Consider the following 23,182-nt stretch of genomic DNA (forward strand, 5'->3'; position numbering starts at 1 on the left):
GATTGGCTTAAGCCTAATGACGCCCACATTCATTGTGGAAAGGGTCAAGTTTCCTTTCGAAACTCTGAAAGGTAATTTGTCACAACTCAAGGAGAGGCAAGAGTGCCAAGAATCCAATTAGCCAAAGTATCTCGGATCATAAAAGGAGTCAGAAAAGGATTACCCGTTTACTTGATCAAACTCAACAAGTTAGATCAAAAGCAAGAGTCTCATGAAGGACCTTCTTGGCTAAAGGAATACGCTGACGTATTCCCTGAGGAATTGACTGAACTTCCGCCTCAAAGAGAAGTAGATCATGAGATTAGGCTAGTACCTGGAGCTGCACCAATTGCAAAGAGACCTTATAGAATGTCCATACCTGAAGCAATTGAGTTGAAGGAACAGCTCAAGCAACTGTTAGATCAGGGTTACATCCGGCCTAGCAACTCACCGTGGGGAGCTCCAGTACTATTCCAGAAAAAGAAAGATGGGACACTTCCACTATGTATTGATTACCGAGGGATGAATCAATCAACAGTCAAGAACAAGTATCCTATTCCTAGAATAGATGAGCTTCTTGATCATCTTCAAGGTGCAAAGAATTTCTCCAAGATTGATCTCAGGTCAGGTTACTATCAGATAAGGATCAAGGAAGAAGATATTCCAAATACGGCCTTCAATACAAGATATGGGCACTTTGAGTTCTTCGTTATGTCATTCGGGCTTACAAACGCACCTGCCACCTTTAACAGATTAATGCAAGATATGTTTAGACCATATCTTGATGATTTCGTGCTTGTCTTCTTCGATGACACTTTAGTCTATTCTAAACAGGAAGAAGATCATGAACCTCAACTTCGGATTGTCCTTGAGACAATGAGGTCTCATAAGCTGTATGCAAAAATGAAGAAGTGTGCATTCTTCAAGCGTCAAATTGAATATCTGGGATTCATAGTATCATCAGAAGGAATATCAGTAGACCCAGCCAAGGTCAGATGTGCTTGAATGGCCAATACCAGTATCCAAGGAGATACGTAGCTTTCTTGGATTGACAGGATGGTATAGGGTCTTCATCAAAAACTATGCTTTGATTGCAACACCTCTTACAAACTTACTAAAGAAGCAGACTTCCATTACATGGTCAACTTCCGAACAAAATAGCTTCGACAAATTGAAGCAAAGTTTGGTATCAACACCTATTCTAAAACTTCATGACCTCAATAAGGAGTTCGAGGTAGTAACTAATGCTAGCATTCTTGCCTTGGGGTGTGTACTTATGCAGGAAAGTCATCCAGTAGCGTACTCTTCCAGGAAATTGAAGAGTCATGAAAAGAATTATGCCACGCATGATCTGGAATTACTAGCTGTCATCCATGCTCTAAAGCTTTGGAGACACTACCTGTTGGGTAACAAGTTTACTCTAGTAACCGATCATAAGAGTCTCAAATGGATTTTTACCCAGAACGAGCTCAACATGAGGCAACATCGGTGGATTGAAGTATTGGAGGAATATGATTTTGAAATCAAGTATCGACCAGGGAAAGATAATGTAGTTGCCGATGCACTCAGTCGTCGCAAGGCATTCCTAAATTCCCTAATCTTGCAAAATCCATCAACGGCCAGATCTCTGGCTACAAAAATATCTATGCCAAATAACCCTATACTTGAACTAGCTAGAGAGGAAGCATGCCATGATTTGGCCTACCAAACAATGATAAAGGAAATATCTACCAAGGAGCAGAATCAGAAGTTGCAAGCTAAGCATCAGGAATTTTCCATTGATAATGGACTTGTCTACTACAGAACAAGGCTTTGTATACCAGCAAGCCAGTCACTTAAGCAGAAGATATTATGGGAAGCTCATGATTCTCCTTTCGCAGGACATCCTGGCTATGCTAAGACTCTTAATGCAGTTAGGAAGAGCTACCATTGGGAGAGGCTTAAAGGTGACGTTCTTAAGTATGTCACTGAGTGTTTGTCTTGCCAACGTATCAAAGCCGAACATGTCATGATGCCAGGGAAACTACAACCGCTTGACATTCCCCAAATGAAATGGGAATTCATCAGTATGGATTTTGTTGTGGGCTTACCCCAAGTCCAAGGAGGATACAATTCCATTATGGTTATGGTTGAAATGCTTACCAAGGTTGCACACCTGACTCCAGTAAAGACAAATTTTAAAGCCTCCGACATTGCGAGATTGTTTATCAAGGAGATATTCAAGCTACATGGGTTACCTAGAAGAATCATTAGTGATCGAGATTCTCTCTTCACATCACACTTCTGGAGAGCTATCTTTGAAGCTATTGGGACTCAACTCTGTTTTAGCACCGCCTACCATCCCCAAACGGATGGCCAAACAGAGCGAGTAAATCAAGTCATCGAGGATATGCTTAGGGCATCCTGCTGTCGAGAGCCGAAGAGGTGGATTCAATTTTTACCTTTGGTTGAATTTGCCTACAATGCTTCTTACCAGCAGAGCATTCAGATGACTCCTTTCCAGGCATTGTATGGTCATGATTGTCGAAGTCCCCTAAACTTTTCTGATCCAACCCTAAGAGTTGAAGTATCAAGACAAATGTTGGAGGACATGGATGATCAAATAAAGTCAATAAGACAAGACATACAAGCGGCCAAGGATAGACAAAAGGCATACGCGGATTTAAAATGTCAAGAAAGAGTCTTCGAAGAAGGAGACATGGTCTTCATTCGTGTACGCCCTAAAAAGAGTTCTCTATCCCTTGGAGAATGCAAGAAGCTAAGTCCAAGGTATTGTGGACCGTACAAAATCCTCAAATGCCTAGGACCCAATGCTTATAAATTGCAACTCCCTGAGAACCCACCTCGTTCTGAAAGAATTCTTGGACTCCTATATTTCCATCATTGTTAGCTGATGCTGGCTCCAAGCTTTTGACGGCCTCCACCCCTTGCAATATCGGCCTCTCTATTTGCATATTATCTTCATCTATGCTCGGAACATTGCTTTGATCATATATTCTCACACTTCGGGGAGTTGAAGGTATAACATACCACCATCGAGGTTGTCGAGGGTTTGGATAGAAGATTACCTGTTCACAAACACATACAAGAGAGTTCAAACCATTGTGATGGGAAAAAGAAATACCTGTTCAATGTATTTCATGTCCCGAATATCACCAAGAATCTGGTTTCTGTTGGTCAAATGGTTGAGCAGGGCTTGCAGGACAGATTTAATCCTCATGGATGCTTTGTTGAGGATATGAAAAATAAAGGTCGCTTGATAGAAAAAGGAAATAAGAAGGGCAGAATGTTTACGTTGGATGCAGACATGCCTGAATTGAGTGCAGTAATGTTTGCACATGGGACCGGTGTAGTTGCAGATATTGATATCTGGCATAAACACATTGGTCATGTTAATGTACAGTGACTTAAATCAATGCAGGCCCAAAATATTGTTGCAGGATTGCCAAAATTCAAGGTTGCAGAAATGCATAAGATATGTGAAGCCTATCAATTTGGAAAACAGGCAAGGAAACCATTTCCTAGACATGTTCAAGAAAGTAAGAAGCCATTGGAATTAATCCACTCTGATGTGTGGACTACTAAAGCTGCATCTCTTGGAGGCTGTAATTATTTTGTCACTTTTATTGATGACTATAGCAGAAAGTTTGGGTGTATTTCATGAAAAAGAAAAGTGAAGTTTTTGGGCATTTCAAAACTCTTAAAGCTATGGTTGGAAAAGAAACAGGTTTGCAAATAAAATGCCTAAGGTCAGATGGAGGGGAGAGTACCTCTCAAATGAGTTTGCAAGGTTCCTGACTGCAGGAGCATGGCATAAAGCAGCAATATTCATGCAGTCATACCCCACAACAAAATGGAATTGCATAAAGGAAAAACAGGCATATTGGAGAGGTATCTCGTGCCATGCTCAATGAAAAGGACCTGCCAGATTTTTACTGGGTTGAAGTAGTTGCTACAGCAGTCTACATAATGAACATGACTCCCACTGCAGCAATACATGGGATGACTCCAGAGGAGAGGTATACTGGTAGGAAACCAGATATTTCTCATTTGAAGATCTTTGGTTGCATTGCCTATGTTCATGTGCCAGATGAGTTGAGATCCAAGTTGGATCCAAAAGCTGAGAAGTGCATCTTTATTGGTTACTCTCTACAGCAGAAAGGGTATAGATGTTATAACCCTTCTACTCGTAAGTTTACAGTGAGCAGAGATGTTGTTTTGATGAGATGAGTAGCTGGTATAAACCAGTAAATGTGATTGATGATGTAGATGCACAAAATGGTAATGTTGCACAGAATTCACAGCAGCACTCACAAAATATTAGTGGACCTGGAATGTCTTCTAGCAGTGGTTCACATTCTTCGCCACCACGGACAGGCAGATTGAGATCAGGAGAATCTTCTCAAAGCAATGCAGATAGTGGTATTCAGGTATCACAAAAAGGAAAAGAGAAGGTAGATCAGCCCATGTTTGATGTGAATGCAGGTCACTCTTATGTGGATGGTGAATCCAGTGGCTCAGAACAGAGCATTGATGATGAGTTGGGTATTCCTTCTATTGTTACACCTGGAGTAAGGAAGACCAAGGATGTTTTGAGAGCACTTGGGAGTGAACCTACTTTGCGCAGGTCTACCAGAGCTAGGTATCCTGTGGATAGGCTGAAATATGATGGATTTACAGCCATTCACTATGCATATATGGTCAAAGTGATACAGGAACCAGAACCCACTTCTTTTGAGCAAGCCATGGGAAAAGAAAAATGGGAGAAAGCCATGGATGAAGAAATGGATGCCTTGGACGCAAATGCTACATGGGAATTGGTACCTTTGCCTAAAGATAAGAATGCAATTGGTTGTAAGTGGGTCTATAAGGTGAAACACAATGCAGATGGTTCTATGAATAGATACAAGGCAAGATTAGTAGTCAAGGGGTATGCACAAACATATGGCATTGATTATGAAGAAACATTCAGTTCGGTTGCAAGGATGGCAACCGTAAGAGCAGTCATTGCTATGGCTGCATCAAAGGGATGGTCTTTACATCAGATGGATGTAAAGAATGCCTTCTTGCATGGTGATTTTCAAGAAGAGGTCTATATGGAGCAGCCACCAGGTTATGTGCATGCTGTTCATCCTGAGTTTGTTTGTAGGTTGAAGAAAGCCTTGTATGGCTTGAAACAAGCACCTAGAGCATGGTCTGACAAGATAGGACAGTATCTTGTCACTATTGGCTTTCAGATTTCCAAGGTAGATTTCTCACTTTATGTGAGAAAAACAGAGAAAGGTATTATGCTCCTTGTCATTTATGTTGATGATTTGATTATGACAGGTGACAGTGATGAAGATATCCTTCATGTGAAAATGCTATTGAAGCAGAAGTTTGAGATGAAGGATTTGGGAGAGCTGCGTTATTTCTTGGGCATTGAGGTGATTAGATCACCAAGTGGGATACAGCTCTTGCAGAGGCAGTATGGATTGGACATGCTATCCAAATATGGGATGACAGGCTGTAAGCCTATTTCAGTTCCTTTGGAGCAGAATGTGAAGCTGAGCGCAGATGCAGGTGAGCTTCTAGAAGACCCTACTATGTTCAGACGCATAGTAGGAAGTTTGATTTATATGACTATTACCAGGCCAGATTTGAGCTATGATATTGGATTGGTAAGTCAGTTTATGCAGGCTCCAAGGAAACCACAGTTGGATGCGGCTAGACGCATACTCAGATATGTGAAGTCCACATTGCAGTATGGACTATTCTATGAGACTGGGGTTCAGATACAGCTACATGGATACACTGATGCTGATTGGGCTGGTAGTATTTCTGATAGACGATCTACCAGTGGATATGTGTTCTCTTTTGGGAGTGTTGCAGTCACTTGGAGCAGCAAGAAACAGCCTACAGCTGCCTTGTCGAGCACAGAAACCGAGTACAGGGGTGCAGCGATGGCTGTATGTGAGGTAGCTTGGTTGCATAAGCTACTTTATGATATGCATCAGCCTACAGATGGGCCAGTTGTCATTTATTGTGACAACATGAGCAGTATACACTTGGCAAATAACCCAGTCTATCATGCTAGAACAAAGCACATTGAGGTGCATTATCACTATGTGCGGGAGAGGGTTTTACTAGGTCTTATTGATCTAGTTTATGTCAGCACAGAGGATCAGGTAGCTGACATATTTACGAAGGCATTGGGCGCAGAGAAGCTGCGCAAGTTCAGAGACCTGCTTGGTGTGCAGGAATTGGGATTGAGCTCGAGGGGGAGTGTTGAGATATCGAGCTCCACTCGTGATATGCCAGGGTGATCGTTGTGCATTTATGTCACCGACGTGTCAGTTGCAGATGCGGTTGGTACACCGTCCACGAATAATAGCTACATGACAACTATCCTTATCTACTCTAGTTCGTGGCTTAGTTAGTATGCTACCTTAGTTAGTTGAGTTTGGTTTGAGACCCATATATAGGGTTCTTCTATTTCTTTGTATGAGAGTTCTTTTGGCTTACACAACTAAGAAGAGGAAAACTGTTTTCAGCCTCCACCTTTGTGTGTATTCCCCCATTGTGCAAGCAAGAAAGCTACAAGTGAGACTCCTTCCTTCTCTCCCACAATCTTGACTAAAACAGAGCTTAAGGAAGCCCCTTGTGGAAGCTTCTGTGCTTCAGAAGCTTACATGGAAGACCAATGATTGGGAAGAGGGAAGGATTGACGACTGGGGGGGAGGGGGGTGATTAGAATGACAACAGGGGGAAAATGGCAACAGTAGCAGGCTCTGTAGGGGCAGCATTTCTCACGGCGGCGACACAACAGTCCCTCCTCCTCTCTCCATGGTAGGTTGCGGTCCAAGGTAGCACAGTGGCAGGTGGAGAGGCGACAGGTAGCATTCCCTTTAGTCCTCCTGTCCACCCAAGGCTAAGGGGGGTTTATATAGTGCTTAATGGGGGGGAGACTCCACACACGTGGAGCTCTCATACTTCTCTCCTCTCCCCATGCACTCCACCTCTTCAGCTCCTTCTCCCACTCCCTCCCCTCCAGCCATGCATCAACTGGGGGAATTAGTAAAAGAATTTGCCTAATTTTCATCATTATCCATTTTACCCCTTCAAAAGGGGTGTTCTTCCACGGCTATGTGGTCTTAAACCCCTGGCCTCAATTCCTCAATGCGGAGGCCTCATTTTTGCGTGTGCGGGTTATGGATTAAGCTACCAATAATTAAGATGTGGGAGATTACCTTGCACAGGTTTTACGTGGCATGCGGGGAGTCAAGTTCAATATTATTTTTGAGCGGAAATATTACATTCTCTCCCCCTTGGAGGAATCGAGATGTCCTCATCTCGAGAAGAACTGGGGGTATTGTTGGTTGAGAGTGCTTTCATCCATCCAAGTGGCATTCTCCTCAGGATAATCTTTCCACTGGACAAGGCATTCTCTCAAGGTTCTGGATCTCAATTGTCTCTCCCTAACATCTAAGATCTTGTCAGGCCGTAGCTCAAGGACTCCTTGGCTGGTCATTACAACTTTTTGGTCGTCAAGTACATGGCTAGGATTAGGTACATACTTCTTCAGTAGGCTGATATAAAATACATTATGAACCTTTAGGTTCTCAGGGAGTTGCAGTCTATAAGCATTGGGTCCTAGGCACTTGAGGATCTTGTAGGGTCCACAATACCTTGGACTTAGCTTCTTGCAATCTCCTGGGGATAGGGAACTCTTCTTTGGGCATACGCGAATGAAGACTATGTCTCCTTCCTCAAAGGTTCTATCTTGACGTTTCAAATCTGTGTATGCCTTCTGTCTATCCTTGGCGGCTTGGATGTCCTGTCTTATTAACTTCATTTCGTCATCTATATCTTCTAGCATCTGCCTTGAAGCTTCAACTCTTAGGGTTGGATCTGAAAAGTTTAAAGGATTTCGACAGTCGTGCCTATACAATGCCTGAAAAGGGGTCATTTGAATGTGCTTTGTTGATAAGAAGCATTGTAGGCAAAATCAACCAGTGGCAAGTATTGAATCCACATTTTTGGTTCACGGTAAGAGTGTGCCCTTAGCATATCCTCAATGACTTGGTTGACTCGCTCCATTTGGCCATCGGTCTGGGGATGGTAAGCTGTACTAAAACAGAGTTGAGTCCCAATGGCTTCAAGGATAGCTCTCCAAATGTGTGATGTGAAGAGAGAATCACGATCACTAATGATTCTTCTGGGCAACCCATGCAGTTTGAATATCTCCTTGATGAACAACCTTGCAATGTCTGAGGCTTTATAGTTTGTCTTAATAGGAATAAGGTATGCAACCTGAGTGAGCATATCAACCATAACCATAATGGAGTTGTATCCTCCCTAAACCTGGGGTAGGCCAACAACAAAGTCCATACTGATGAATTCCCATTTCATTTGGGGAATGTCAAGTGGTTGTAACTTTCCTGGCATTTTGATATGTTCAGTCTTAATATGTTGACAAGACAAACACTCAGTGACATATTTGAGAATGTCACCTTTAAGTCTTTCCCAATAGTAGCTCTTTCTAACTGCATTGAGGGTCTTGGCATAGCTAGGATGTCCTGAAAAAGGGGAATCATGAGCTTCTCAAAGTATCTTTTGCTTGAGTGACTCGCTTGTCAGTATACATAATCTCGTTCTATAGTAGACAAGTCCACTATTGATAGAAAATTCTTGATACTTAGCATGTAGCTTCAGGTCTTGATCCTTGCTAGGGATCTCCCTTAGCATCTTCTGATAGGTTGGATCATGGCACACTTCTTCTCTAGCTAGCTCAAGTATTGGGTTGTTTGCCATGGGTACCTTTGTGGCTAGAGATCTAGCTGTTGATGGATTTTGCAAGATTAGAGAATTATGGAATGCCTTGCGACTAAGTGCATCAACAACTACATTCTCCTTTCTAGGCTTGTACTTGATTTCAAAATCATATTCCTCCAGCATTTCAATCCACCGACGTTGTCTCATGTTGAGCTTGTTCTGGGTAAAGATCCACTTGAGACTTTTATGATCCGTCACTAGGGTAAACTTGTTACCCAGCAGGTAGTGTCTCCAAAGCTTTAGAGCATGGATGATAGCTAACAGCTCTAGATCATGGGTAGCATAATTCTTCTCATGGCTCTTCAGTTTTCTTGAAGAGTATGCTACAGGATGACCTTCCTGCATAAGCACACATCCTAAGCCAAGCATGCTAGCATCACTACTTCAAACTCCTTACCAAGATCCGAAAGTTTCAGGATAGGTGCTGGTACCAAACTTTGCTTTAATCTATCAAAGCTATATTTTTCAGCAGTTGACCATACAATCGATGTTTGCTTCTTCAGTAGATCCGTTAGAGGTACTACAATCAAAGCATAGTTTTTTTATAAAGACCCTGTACCATCCTGTCAAACCAATAAAACTGCGTATTTCCTTGATAGTTGTTGGTATTGGCCATTCCAAAACATCTCTAACTTTGGTTGGATCCACTGAAATTCCTTTTGTTGATACGATGAATCCCAGATATTCAACCTAACGTTTCAAGAATGCACACTTCTTCATCTTGGCATAAAGCTTGTGCCCTCATTGTCTCAAGGACAATGCAAAGCTGGGGTTCATGATCTTCTTCCTGTTTGGAGTAGACTAAGGTATCGTCGAAGAAGACGAGTATGAAGTCATCAAGATATGGCCTAAAGATATCCTACATTAACCTATTGAAGGTGGCAGGTGCATTCGTCAGCCCGAATGACATGACTAGGAACTCAAAATGTCCATATCTTGTGTTGAATGCCGTCTTTGAGATATCTTCTTCCTTGATCCTTATCTGATAGTATCTAGACCTGAGATCAATCTTGGAGAAGATCTTTGCACCTTGAAGACAGTCAAGAAGTTCATCTATTCTTCGGATAGGGTACTTGTTCTTAATGGTTGATTGATTCAACCCTCTATAATCAATACATAGCCGAAGCATTCCATCTTTCTTCTTCTGGAACAGCACTAGAGCTCCCCATGGTGAACTACTAGGACGGATGTAGCCCTGATCTAACAGTTGCTTGAGTTGCTCCTCTAGCTCAATTGCTTCTGGGATGGACATTCTATAAGGCCTCTTTGCAATTGGCGCAGCTCCCGGCACTAGCTTGATCTCATGATCAACTTCCCTTTGAGGTGGAAGTTCTCTCAGCTCTTCAGGAAATACGTCCGCGTACTCCTTTAGCCATGAAGGTTCTTCACTAGACTTGTGCTTCTGATCTAGCTTATTAAGCTTAATCAAGTAGACATGTAGTCCCTTTCTAACTCCCTTTATTATCCGAGATGCTTTGGCCAATTGAATTTTCTGCTTTCTAGCCTCTCCTTGCCAATTCCCCTTCAGAGTTTTGAAAGGAAACTTGACCCTTTCCACAATGAATGTGGGCATCATTAGGTTTAAGCCAATCCATTCCGAGCAAACACTCATGGATACCTAGGTTCATGACCCTGAATTTGACCGAAGTCGACTTTCCTCCCAGAAAGAATTCCACCTTAGCAGTTTTGCTGGTACAAGTGACCTCACAACCATTTTCTAATTCCACAAGCAAGATGGGTGCATCTATTGTGGCTATTTCTAATATTCTTGCATAAACTAGTGAGATAAAGGAATTCGTACTACCACAATCAATCAAGGTTTTGAAGCCTTTACCTTGATAATCGGATGGTATCTGAATCACCGAAAACTGGTGATTCGGGCCTTTCTTGTGAAGGGCGGCATGGATTGTTGCCCTCTCAAAGTCTGCTTTCATGGTCAGGTCTTCTTCATTTCACATTTCCCTGTTGGCAACACAGGCGGTTCTTCCCCTGCCCCGGGTGGCAGCTCCTTGGCCATGGACGATTTCTTGGAATGGTCCTTGACATTGTCCTCTGCCAAGTTTGGGACATTGCCTTTTGAAATGACCAGGCTCGTTGCAATGGAAGCAACGGAGATTGTGGCCATTACCTTGGGTAGGAGCAAAGTTATTGACATTGTTGGTCCTTGCTTTCTTCCTTTGTCCCTGGTTTTGACCTTGAACTCTCTTTGCTTGGGACCTATATACTCCTTTGTTCTGATCATTATAAGACCAAGTCTTGATATTTCTTGGCCTAGTCTACACCTCCTAAATTATCGGGGCAACTCGAATGAGTGCGTCGTGAAGGCCTGTTGGGCGCATTGATTCGAGGCGGGTATTTACAAGTGGGTTTAATCTGGGACAAAACTTCGACACCTATTGTGTCATATCCATTTGTGGCACATACTTCAAAAGAGAGACGAACATTGAGTAGTATGCATCAAGAGTCAAACCAAGCTGTTCCAGCTCATAGAACTTATTCATCTTCTGCGTGCAGTACGCAAGTGGTAAGTATCTTCCTTGCACAGCTTTTTTCAGCTTTTCCTATGTAACAGATCCTTCCACCAAATCCTAGCTTCATCGGTGAGCTTCAGCTTTGCGAGCATTGCCTGGTTGGCGGGTGCTCTATCGCCCGCTTCAAAGTAATCTTCCATGGACTTGATCCAAATCTCAGCATCAGCTTGGACAGTCCTTCCTTTAGCGTCAAATTTTGGCGGCTTGATTTGCTTGAGAAGAAACTTCTTCTCCTGAATCACGGCCGTACTTGGTGTAGGGGTTGGACTAGAAATCTGTACCTGAGGTTGTGCCTGGGCATTGATATTCTTAACGTTAACAACTCGCTAAATGTCTCTTACATTACATTTCATACCCGATTCAGCTTTCAGCCAAGAGACCCAATCATTTAACTTTTTATCAATACTCATAGTCAAGACAATCATTGATAAAAATAAGTCTTATTTCATTCATATGGGCATAGCCCTTTCAAGTACAATCATTCTTGGGGAGATGGAACAAGTTGATACATTAATTCGAGGAGAATAAGATATTTTTGCATTCAACTACGGGAACTGTGTAATAGTATGGATTGGGATCATGGATCTTTAGGAATCGATAGGTCATTGGAAGATTAGGGTATCTTTTCCTTTGATATCCGTTCTTCTCATGACGTCCCAACACCTTAATTCTGTCGGCAGGGATTACTCGAGCCACTTCATCGTACACATACTTATTCTGGATAACCCTTCGACCTCCAACATGTAGGGTCATGTTTATGTGAGCCTCAACAAAGACAAACAGCTTCACGATCTTTAGGTCCTCCATCCACTTGATTCTCTTCAAGTTAATTCAACGGTACGCAGGTCGGTGGGGAGCTATATAATAGATCCCTGAAACACCCATCCATCTCCATTCCATGTACAAGGGTGATGGGTTGTAGATGCGGTCTAGGATATTCATCATATCAAGCCTTCGTCGATAGTCTGAAGCACCCATCGCGGTCATAAACATGACCTGGAACACCAAGAAACTATTCCATGCTTCATGACTCTGCAAGACAGCATCGATAAGTAAGGAAATGTTCTTTACAACAACATTTGCTTTACTTCACCTTATTAAGTTTTCTTATAACGACAGATCCTTCATTAGTTTGCTCTGATACCAACTCAACCGTGTCCACGTGTTTGCTCGTACAACACGTCTTAGCAGCCCATCGGAAAGAGGGCCTAGAAAGCTCCGCCCGGCACTCCCATGGAATGTTACGGGGTTTGCGATCTAGGTCTTTCTGAGTCTGCCATGTAGCAGAAGTATTCCAACCATTCCCACTTAGGACCGCGACCTGAATCAACATTTTCCTAGTGGTCAAACTCCTAGAACAGTAGCTAGCGTTGAACCCGAGGCGAACTACTTTACGCAGAAATATCAGGGTCGAAGCGAATTCATGTTGCACTTGGTTCAAGGAGAATGGGAAACGAGAGGGATGCAAAGCTCGACCTCCCTGCCCATAAGGCATAGTCCCATTCCATTCCCCTCAAACATCATAAATCGGGATTCTAGTAACCTGAACTCTAGGTCAGCATTGCCTGCTATGAATTCCCTTCGAGAAGACTTCCTTGATGTCCATTTCGCTTGAGAAAAGTTCCCGGACAACCGAGACTACCCATACGTAGGATGGACCCATGGCCACATCCACTGCACTTTCCTCAGGGTTGTTTTAGTTGTCTAATTACCTACCACATTTAGTTGGACACGCAAAAATAGCTTCTTGAATTAACCAATTAGTCACCGGTTCCTTCATGTAATCTTAGCACTTGGCATAGAAAAACATTTCCAAAACAAGTTCCTTTACATCACTTGATCTTATTTATCTTTGGAAAACATCCATATAATCCATAATCCGCCCGAAGGTAATCCATCATCCGCTCGAAGGCTATCTAGAAATCCAGAGGGATTACTAATCCAAGATTCCACCCGTAGACTAGTATGCAGGCCTCTAGATCCAATCCTGAGTCACGTTGGCCTCTTGTGCAGGGCCTGGAAGGCAAGGTATTTACGAATAGAGCCCCCCCTGCCACCCAAGTGTCCTCCTGCTCCAAGTAGCGCCCAACAGAGAGACCTCTCGCGGTGGGTTCGGTCCATATTCCCGGTGCAGCTAACAACCCCCTTGGTTAGGGGTAGGCAGATAGTCGGGGGTAATTGATGCTACCTCTCCCTTCAGGCCTTCAACCTGAAGCATTAGTTATCTTTCCATCTTTAGTTCCTTGAGCAAACAATGCAAACAGTGCTCCTAAACTGTTACAAGCATAATCAATCCAGTGGTCGTTTATTTGGCCAACTGCTAACGAGTAAATCCTTCACTTCGAATGCGTCCAACATTCAATTCGCGATCAATTGCGACTTGGCAAGATCCCCAAGGGTTTGTTTGTTCACCCTTTTTTCCTTGGGTTAGGGTCATACCCTGTTAACCCAAATTAACCAACATCTTAGTATTTCTTAAATTAAGATAGTAAATCATGGCGACCATGTCGCTCTAACTTGATTGATCCTTTGCTTACCAAGTAACACATAACTTCCCTTATCTTGGAAATTTACCCCAAGAAAGGTGATGTAACAGGATGATTACTCATCCTCTTGCAAGTTATACTTGCACTAGAACTTGCCAACCTTATTCCAAGGAATGGAAAATCTATCTTGTGATTAAACCACAAAGCCGCGCGACGTTGCAACTTGTTGCACAAGTGTCGCACCTAACTCATGGGATCATTTCACCCATTGAACGACGTTTCCTGGTAAACGAATTTTTTTAAGACAAGATGCGGGTTTAGGGTATCTTCTTACCCAACCCAACCCTAATTGTACTAGGTCGACGGTCCTAGGGTTTCCAACTCAATCCGAGTTTTAGCATTAGGTCAAACAATCCTTAGGGTAGAAACCCTAGATTGTTGTTTGCATGAGCGTCCAATTGACCCAAACATTCCGTGAATGTGGGTAGGACCTTTGGGTTTAAGGGTTTTGACTTGGCATCCAAGTACGATATTAGGCTGCATTTCTGACGTGCCAAGCTCTAGCTAGTACTTGAGGTGTTTATCATGTAGACTAGTTATGCCTATACGAATCCCTTGCGGGTTAGGTGATTTAGCTAAATTGGACTACTTGTCTTGTGACAGGGAACAAACCTTCCCTAGAGATGCTAGACTTGTTCTAAAGGAGAAAATAGCTCCAAGATGTCACCATACATGTATACATGTGATTCATTGCTTCTATGCACCAAAAGGTTTACAATAACCCTGTCTTTTCTTGCTAAAGTCAATACACATGACCATTTGGAGAATAACTTACATAGGACCAACTAGGATTTACATCAAAGACTCATGCCTACAACCCTTTTGTCTAAGCTTTAAAATTTCATGCTTTGATAAGCCATGCAATCTTTCCAAAATGCAACTCTTGATGAATGAATTTTTCACATGACGAATATGCAACATGCAACCCTTTCCTAACTACAACGTAGTTAATGAAGTTCATGCAAAGTGAATATTATAGGACTAGTGTTGACTTATTCCATTTTACAAGCATATGCAACATGCAACTCCATAGATTCATTTTCGTACTCTGCAATTTCTTTTTGGATAACATCCTACGGGTGTTAATGACTTTTCCTCATGCGAATCATTACAATGAAGATATTGCCTAAAATGCGACGTACACTTATTCTTTCCATGGCCAGTCAAAAATGCACTTAACAATTTCATCCTTTGCCCTAAGCAATCGGCGTTTAGACTCATTACTTTGGAAATGCACCAAAATAGCAACATGCCACTACACATGCAAGATGAATAAGCAATTTATATTCTTAGCTTCCCTATGAATTTTTAAACATGCCCAACGCGAAAATTACTCCAAGAACCTGGTTTTGAGGATTTGCGGTGATGTCCACATGCAAGTTTGGGTCCAAGGCTTCCACGCGTGCGCCTTGCGACTTGGACTTTGGAGCCATCGTGGACGTAGTGAAATATGGACTCTGCGGGATCCTCCTAGCCTTTATTCCAGCTCTCCGAGGCTGCGTGTAGGTTGATGCCTATTCTCTTGCGTAGAAATTTGAGCTTTATAAGCCGGTTTTTGAAACCGGGAAGGTCATGTAAAAACAGGGCTTAAGGAAGCCCCTTATGGAAGCTTCTAAGGAAGCTTCTGTGCTTCAGAAGCTTACATGGAAGACCAATGATTGGGAAGAGGGAAGGATTGATGACCGGGGGGGAGGGGGGGTGATTAGGATGACGGCAGGGGGGAAAATGGCGGCAGCAGCAGGCTCTGTAGGGGCGGCATTTCTCACGGCAGCGATGTAGTAGTCCTTCCTCCTCTCTCCACTGTAGGCGGCGATCCTAGGCAGCACGACGGCAGGTGGATAGGCGACGGGCAGCATTCCCTTTAGTCCTTCTCTCCACCCAAGGCTAAGGGGGGTTTATATAGTGCTTAAGGGGGGGGGGGGGGGGGGAGAGACTCCACACACGTGGAGCTCTCATGCTTCTCTCCTCTCCACATGCACTCCACCTCTTCACTTCCTTCTCCCACTCCCTCCCCTCTAGCCATGCATTGGGGCTGGGGGAATTAGTAAAAAAATTTGCCTAATTTTCATCATGATCCATTTTGCCCCTTCAAAAGGGGTGTTCTTCCACGGCTATGTGGTCTTAAAACCCTGGCCTCAATTGCTCAATGCGGAGACCTCATTTTTACGCGTGCGGGTTATGGATTAAGCTGCCAATAAATACGATGTGGGAGATAACCTTGCACAGGTTTTACGTGGTATGCGGGGATTCAAGTTCAATAATATTTTTGAGCAGAAATATTACAACTCCATTGCATCTCCGATGGTTGATTATAAAGAATGAGCTTCATCCCATAGTCTTTGAGCTCATCAAATTGATATACTATTATATTCAATTGGAAGCCAAGGGATATGATTGTATCTATTGTACTCTGTAACAAAGGAGCAGTAGATATACAATAAAAATTTGCACTCCAATGATGCGAAGCTTGAACCTCCCATCCCCAAGTTGATTTCATGTACATGAAAGAATTATAATCTTACTCTTGCTCACAATCTCAATTGCAATCATATTCACAATCTCAATCTTGGATTTTGGAACAAGAAGAAGATGATGGTAGTTCATTTAGCTTTTTTGCCCAAAATGGCTTCATGCATCTAGAATAGGCTTTTCCAAGAATGACACGTTTCCCAAGAGTGTGCCAAAATTGATGTGACCTGCCCAAATCATCACTCACATGCAAAGCTTCCAAAAGCAGAAAGAAAACATAAAAAGCACGATATGTTTTTTGTGTTGAATTTTTTTTATTTTTTATTTTTGAAGGCTCCTATCTTGAAAACGATGAAGAACTATATCAAGCCTATAAAACGACAAAATATTCTCCTTGATCTCCTCTTCAAACTTTGTGAGATGAACTTTGATCTAATTTCTATTTGTTTGATCACAAATCAACTTCTAAAATAGGTCTTATACTTAACAATTAGAAACTTTTTTACCAAAAGTTATCATCACTAAAATTTGTCAAAATACTTTTAATTACTTAAAATTTATTTTCAAACACTATCGACACACATGTTAGAAAAAAGTTGAATATAGCTTTACTAGGACATATTACATACTTGTCAAAGAATTCAATACATTTTAAACTAGTAAATCACATTGAAATCAAATGGTAAATTAGGTTAGTTTATGACACTCTTTGTTTGATACAACCAATCACTTTGTATAAGAAAAACTCCAACAAATAAGATTTTTGTCTGAAAGGATGATTTGTTACTTTGATGGACTCAATAATATTTTGATATATATATTTGGAAGTTTTTGTATTGAATGGATAGACCTACTCTCAAAAATCAATGGTCAATTTTAATCAAGAAAAAAACAAAATTTGAAATATAGAAATGATGAGTATCAAAAGATATTTAGAAAATATATTACTTTTTAACATGTATCCTCTTCTTTTTACCACCCTATTGTAGCTTCATATTGTATAGATCTCAAAGCTTTTTATTACATTATAGAATCCTAATATTTCTTCAGAAGTAAAAGATAAAATATAAGATTTATTTATCGTACTTGATTCATAATCATGATCAAGATCATTATCAAGATAATGGTACATCTCACCTATGCCTCTCTAATATAGATCCCACAATCTCCTCAAACATATGTATACATGGAGCTTGCTGAGGAGGTAATACACATCTCTCTTGTACCTCTTTGATGATGATTATGCCCCATCCATCTCTCTCGATGATGTTGATTTTGTCATAGCCATCTTCACAAACTTCTTAATATTCTCTAGAGTTGCTTTGAAGAAATGAGAATATGTGAAATGAGAATGTATCAAACATAACAACATAGGTCAAGACTTGGAGTAGTATTTTGGCTCAAGTTTTGATAAAATTAAAGTTACCATTATTTCAAATTAATCTAGATACCAGCCATCAAAATTTTGAGTAACACTAACTAGTTTATTTTACGAGGGTACTAATATTTTGGATCTTATAATTAATGGTAATTGGCAACTTAAAAGCTTTGTGCTAATTTATACATTTTGAAAAAAAGAGACTTTTTAAATTAAACTTTGTGCTATTGTCAATGATTTTCAAATTACTTCTCTCTGTGGTACTGAGGTGGAATTTCTTGCAAGGCCCAAACTTGACTCCAAATCTTCCCTAATGCTTTCCTTTTCAACACAACCAAACATGAGTTCAAAATTTCTAGTTTGGAATTTTTAATATCTTATTATTGAATGCATGTTTAAATTAATATTTGCAATTACCACAAATCATGAATATAGATGTTTTTCTTAAAGCCAATTTAGTTTTTGAATATTTATAAACATATTTACAAATGCTCATAAATGCATGCATAAACTTGCTCATAAACATGCTCATAAACACACTCATAAACTTGCTTATAAATGTGCTCATAAACTTACTTATAAATGTAAAGATAGACTTGCTTAGAAATATGCTAATTAAAATGCTTATAAGTGTATTAAGGGGGGGCTAAAGATAGAATTATAAAATGCCATTATATATGCAACCAAATTGTATACATTGTCGAGTGTTTTCATGTAAAACGAAAAGCCCTAGTGATGCATCATATAGTTATGAATTTTTGTGCTTAATTATTAGTGTGATTGGTTGACTTGGTTAGTTTTAGCTAATTTTTTTGTGTTTGTCTAGAGTAGGAACTGTTTGTGTCATTTTGTCGGATTTGTTATCCTTGAAAACTTGATACTCTTGGGCTGAGATTGGTGTTTTTTTGGGATAGATTGGAATTGGTTTTTGATCGAAGCTATTGGATATCCTAAATCAAGTAAATTTCCTTGCCAATATATTTGCGCAACACAAGGAATATGGATTTACAAGCACTTCACATTGCACTACACTCGTGTGTTATCTCCTAATTTATTTCAGTTACTTCCATGCTATGGGTTGGGTTAATGCACTCTTTGCACCATTGTTAGGCATTAGCACAGTATGATGCCTGCTAGAGCTATATTCAATAAAACTTGATGTGTGCACACTTAATAGAACACCTTTGTTGTGCACACATTGTTCTTTGCATGTTTGAGGAGAGTTAGGATATTCATCACTGAATTAGGAAATTTAGGTAAAGTGGGAAAGGTAACTTGGGTGAGATTGAGGGTCATGAAGATGCCTTCAATTGTGAGATGGTATTCGTACCTTGGTCAACATCATGAGAACCATTATTTTTCGAAGTGTTTGTGAGATTTGGGTGGATACATCAGAGTGAAGCAATTATTTTTTTCATTGAGTGATGAGAGGTGAGGTTAAGGATTGTAATGTAATGAAGGAACTGTATTTGTATCTCTTGCATGATGCATGAGCACTTGTAGATAGGCTTGACACTATTCCTTCAATGCATTGATCATTTCACGTATAGTATTGATTATGTGATTGCATAGCACAAATTTTAACATTGTACTTCTTTTCAAAATCATATGTGATTGGGCATAGAGTTCATCTTCAATAGTATTTTTTTTGCTAGGACACATAGCGTTAAGACAAAAGGAGGTATATATGAAGAAAACATCACTCTTTAAAGACTCAAGGGAGGTTTGGAAGTTATTATTCTTGTTAGCTTCATATATACTATATTTTGTCATGAGGCGCTGGATGAATATTCCTAGTATACACATGTACTATGAAAGCTAGAAGGTGTAAAAATCTGGCAATGTTATGTCTGCTGTGGAGATTCTAATGTCAATTCCAGGTCCTATATTTCCAATCTCCTATCAGATATTACAATTGATGAGTTGAGATAGTACTTTGGAGGTTAGGAGGACAGCTTTAAATGTAGAAATTTCAAAACAATTTCATTTTAGTATGGATAAGGATCCATGCGACAAATTCTTGGAAGTAAGAGGGCCTATTGTTGGGCAGCAACACATGCATTAAATACAAACCTTGCTAGTTATATTGAATCATTTGTGCTTTGGAGATTATCCCTCTTTGGTTCTTAACATAGAGAGGATGTAGTTAGTGGATTGGACTCGATGCTCATAATCCCTCTCTAATGCAAATGTAATATGACGTATGGTGCTCTTTGTCTTGATATTTTAATTCTGAAGGGGCTTCTCTTCCTTATTCATATTTGCTTATTCACTTCCTTATGAATGACATGTGTGGGGTCTATTGGAGTTGAGATTTTTTGCAAAACAGGAAATTTATGACGCTACAAGAAAGCAACCCTTCAACCGTTCAGGTAATGTGACGTGCTAATGTGGGAGCTCGCCCAAATCAGTTTTGGACCATTGCAGAGGCTTCGCTAGTTGACTTTCAAGTAAAGGAATCGATCATCAGCAAGAGCTGTAGCATTTCATATGGTAATGGTTTGTCAACAACTCAAGATTTTGTAATAATTAGAAATTGAGACGGGGTCTTGAAAGAGCAGAGACGTTGGTTCACTATTGTGCTCTTCTACGAGAGAAAGGCATCTCAGTAGTAGCAGCTCTTCCATGAATATTTGCTCTCAATGTCTTAGAAGACTACCATTCGGAAGCGAAGACGCTTGCTAGTGTTGCTCAAGTATGAGCAATTTTAGCGGGCAATGGCGATTTGAGATAGAGATTGCTGTTCTTTTACATTCACTTATGAGCTGGCCAATGCCGCCTACAACCGTGGCAACTGATTGTGGCTTGGATTTGTTAATAATGGTGCAGGTTCTTCTTTTATCAATGATTTAGGACTTAGTTTGAAGTTCGACAATAGTGGAGATTTTCGGCGAAGTGGCAGCCTATTTTCTATATAAAACATGAAAAATATGGAAAGCTTTTAAACCTTTCCAAAGCAAAAATGTAGTAGAAAAGCTTTTGGAGAACGCATGAATGCATGAAGTTGAGGAAAGATTATATAAGGGGATAAAACTAAGTAGTGGGGGCCCCCTTCTCTTGTTTTCATTCAAGTCACTAGTGTGAGTAAGAGAGGAGGGTCACACTTAAAAAATAAGGCAGAGAAAAGTGGCTTCATACCATAGTTGGTGAGAAGAGCCTTGAATACTTTCAAACTTTGACAACAATGATGTGAATATACCTGATGTTTGATGTATCCTTGCCATTGAAATTTGAGCTATGAGATTTTTTGATTGTTTTATGCCATTAATATTTCGTTGGGGATTATACTTGTGTATGGATAATTGATGAAGTGTAATAGTATTTGTTTCTTTGTATCCAAAAAAGTAAAACATTTAAGGGAGTTGTCTAAATACGGTACATGTAAAGATAATGATGGAAGTAATCGATGGAGATGATCAAACTTGTTATAGTGCTTTATGTTTAGATAGGGCGTTGAAACCTCTCCATCGCCTATGGGGCAAGAAATCTTCCTAAGAAGGCATTCTTGATGATCCAGAGTATCTTTCGATTTTCCTTTTACTATAGGATTAGGATGATGTTTTAGATGTTGTCTCCTATGGTATTGCTAGCACTTTTGAATGGCTCACTCCCTCCACTTGTTTGGTCACCTTTCAACATATCTCGTAGTTTCAAAGGCTCTAATTCTTTGTGAGAGCTCCTCAATGTTACATATATATACATTTTTATAATAATTGATTAAGCACATAACAAGGGTACTATAATGGATATAGTCTACAATTATACTACAAATGAGTTCTATTATTGTACTTTTTTTATGTGACATCCTATGTTACATATATATACATTTTTATAATAATTGATTAAGCACATAACGAGGGTATTACAATGGATATAGTCTACAATTATACTACAAATGAGTTCTATTATTGTACATTTTTTATGTAAATGGGAGGAATCGAACCTCTTATAATTTTACATATGCTCAAAGATGTTCTAGATTTTTTTTCTTATGGTGATCTTGCCCTAATTTCATGGAAAATATATCATTTGAATTGTATATCTCTCTTCTCAAAGTTGTCTTGAGTCTCATCCAGACTAGATATTGGCATACCTATGAGAAATGTAGACTATGCTTCATCTAAGCTAAGCACAGTAGCCGGAGCCTAAGCTCTCATTTTTAAACTTATAAAGTTGAAATAAAAAACTAAAAAGTTATGCCTATGTATTCTTCCAAGTTTTATGCATATGTATTTATTTCCTTTATGTTTTTGTGAAGGTGAGGACTCCTATATGGGTATGTGTATCCTAAACTAGCCCTTGTATTTATGTAGCCTTCTCTCTACTCTAGAAACAATTGTAACATTCAATTCAACCTATTGTAAGCCTATCCTATACTTAGTTCTACATGATCTTAACCCAAGAGAGAGCTCTAACTTATGTGCTAATCTAGCTTGATTCTAGACTAGGTACACTGTAGATCTTGGATTCCAGCATTTACCTACTTGTGTGTAAACTTAGCCTAGCCTATCCCTAGCCAATGTCTAATTAGATGTCTATCTATGCATAAGTGTAGCTTCTACTTACACATGTCATAGGCCTAGGTTACACTTAGTTGCACTTGGTCCTAGCCGTAGCCAAAGCTCTATGTTATATGTTAGCCTAGGGCTAGGCCTATCTCACTTGAATCTAGCATTCCTTCCATATGCATAAACCTAGTCTATCCTTTATATATATCCAGCATATATACAAAACTAGCATTTAGCCATAGCCTATGTCTAGCATATGTCTAATATAGATATAGATGTAGATTTTGTTTAAACCTATTGTTGTGAGCTAAGGATACACTTATTTTCAATGAGTCCTAGCCTAATCCAAAGTTTTGGTTTGTATGTGCTAGGCCTAAGTGCCTTCTACTAGTTGACAAGAGAGAGTGAATAGTGGTGTTGAGTGTTGAAATGACTTGTTTTTTGGCTGATTTTTGTTGTTTTTGAGAGCTGAATGGTTGATTTTATGAGATGATTGATTGGTTTGGAAGTGGTTTGAGAGTGTTTTGGATGATAATGATGGTGTTTTGGAAGTTCATGATGTTTGTTAGTGGTTCTGTGATGTTCTGATAGGTTCTGATTGGTTCTGTATACCTTCTATTTTGTTCTGTTTTGGTCTGTTTTGTTCTGATTGTCTTCTGTAAAGAGGGATGGAGTATTGATTGATGAAGATTGAGATATTGTGAAAGCTTATTGAATGGTTTGTGAGATTATGGAATGGTTTGAGAATGAGTTATGAGGTTTTGATGACCTTCTGTAACCTTCTGTAGGTCTTCTGTAGAGCTTCTGTCTCTGTTCTGTTCTGTACTGTAGCTGTTCTGTTTCTGTTCTGTGACTGTTCTGTATGCTTCTGTATGTGTTCTGATGGATGAAAGTGTAGCTTGGGAAAGTTTTCTAGCCTTGGAAAGAGATGAATACAAGTGCAAAAGAGCTGAAAGA

Source organism: Lygodium microphyllum, chromosome 9 (genome assembly GCF_053477565.2).
Source record: "Lygodium microphyllum isolate KBCC chromosome 9, Lygodium_microphyllum_v1.1.10, whole genome shotgun sequence".
Lineage (NCBI taxonomy): Eukaryota > Viridiplantae > Streptophyta > Polypodiopsida > Schizaeales > Lygodiaceae > Lygodium > Lygodium microphyllum.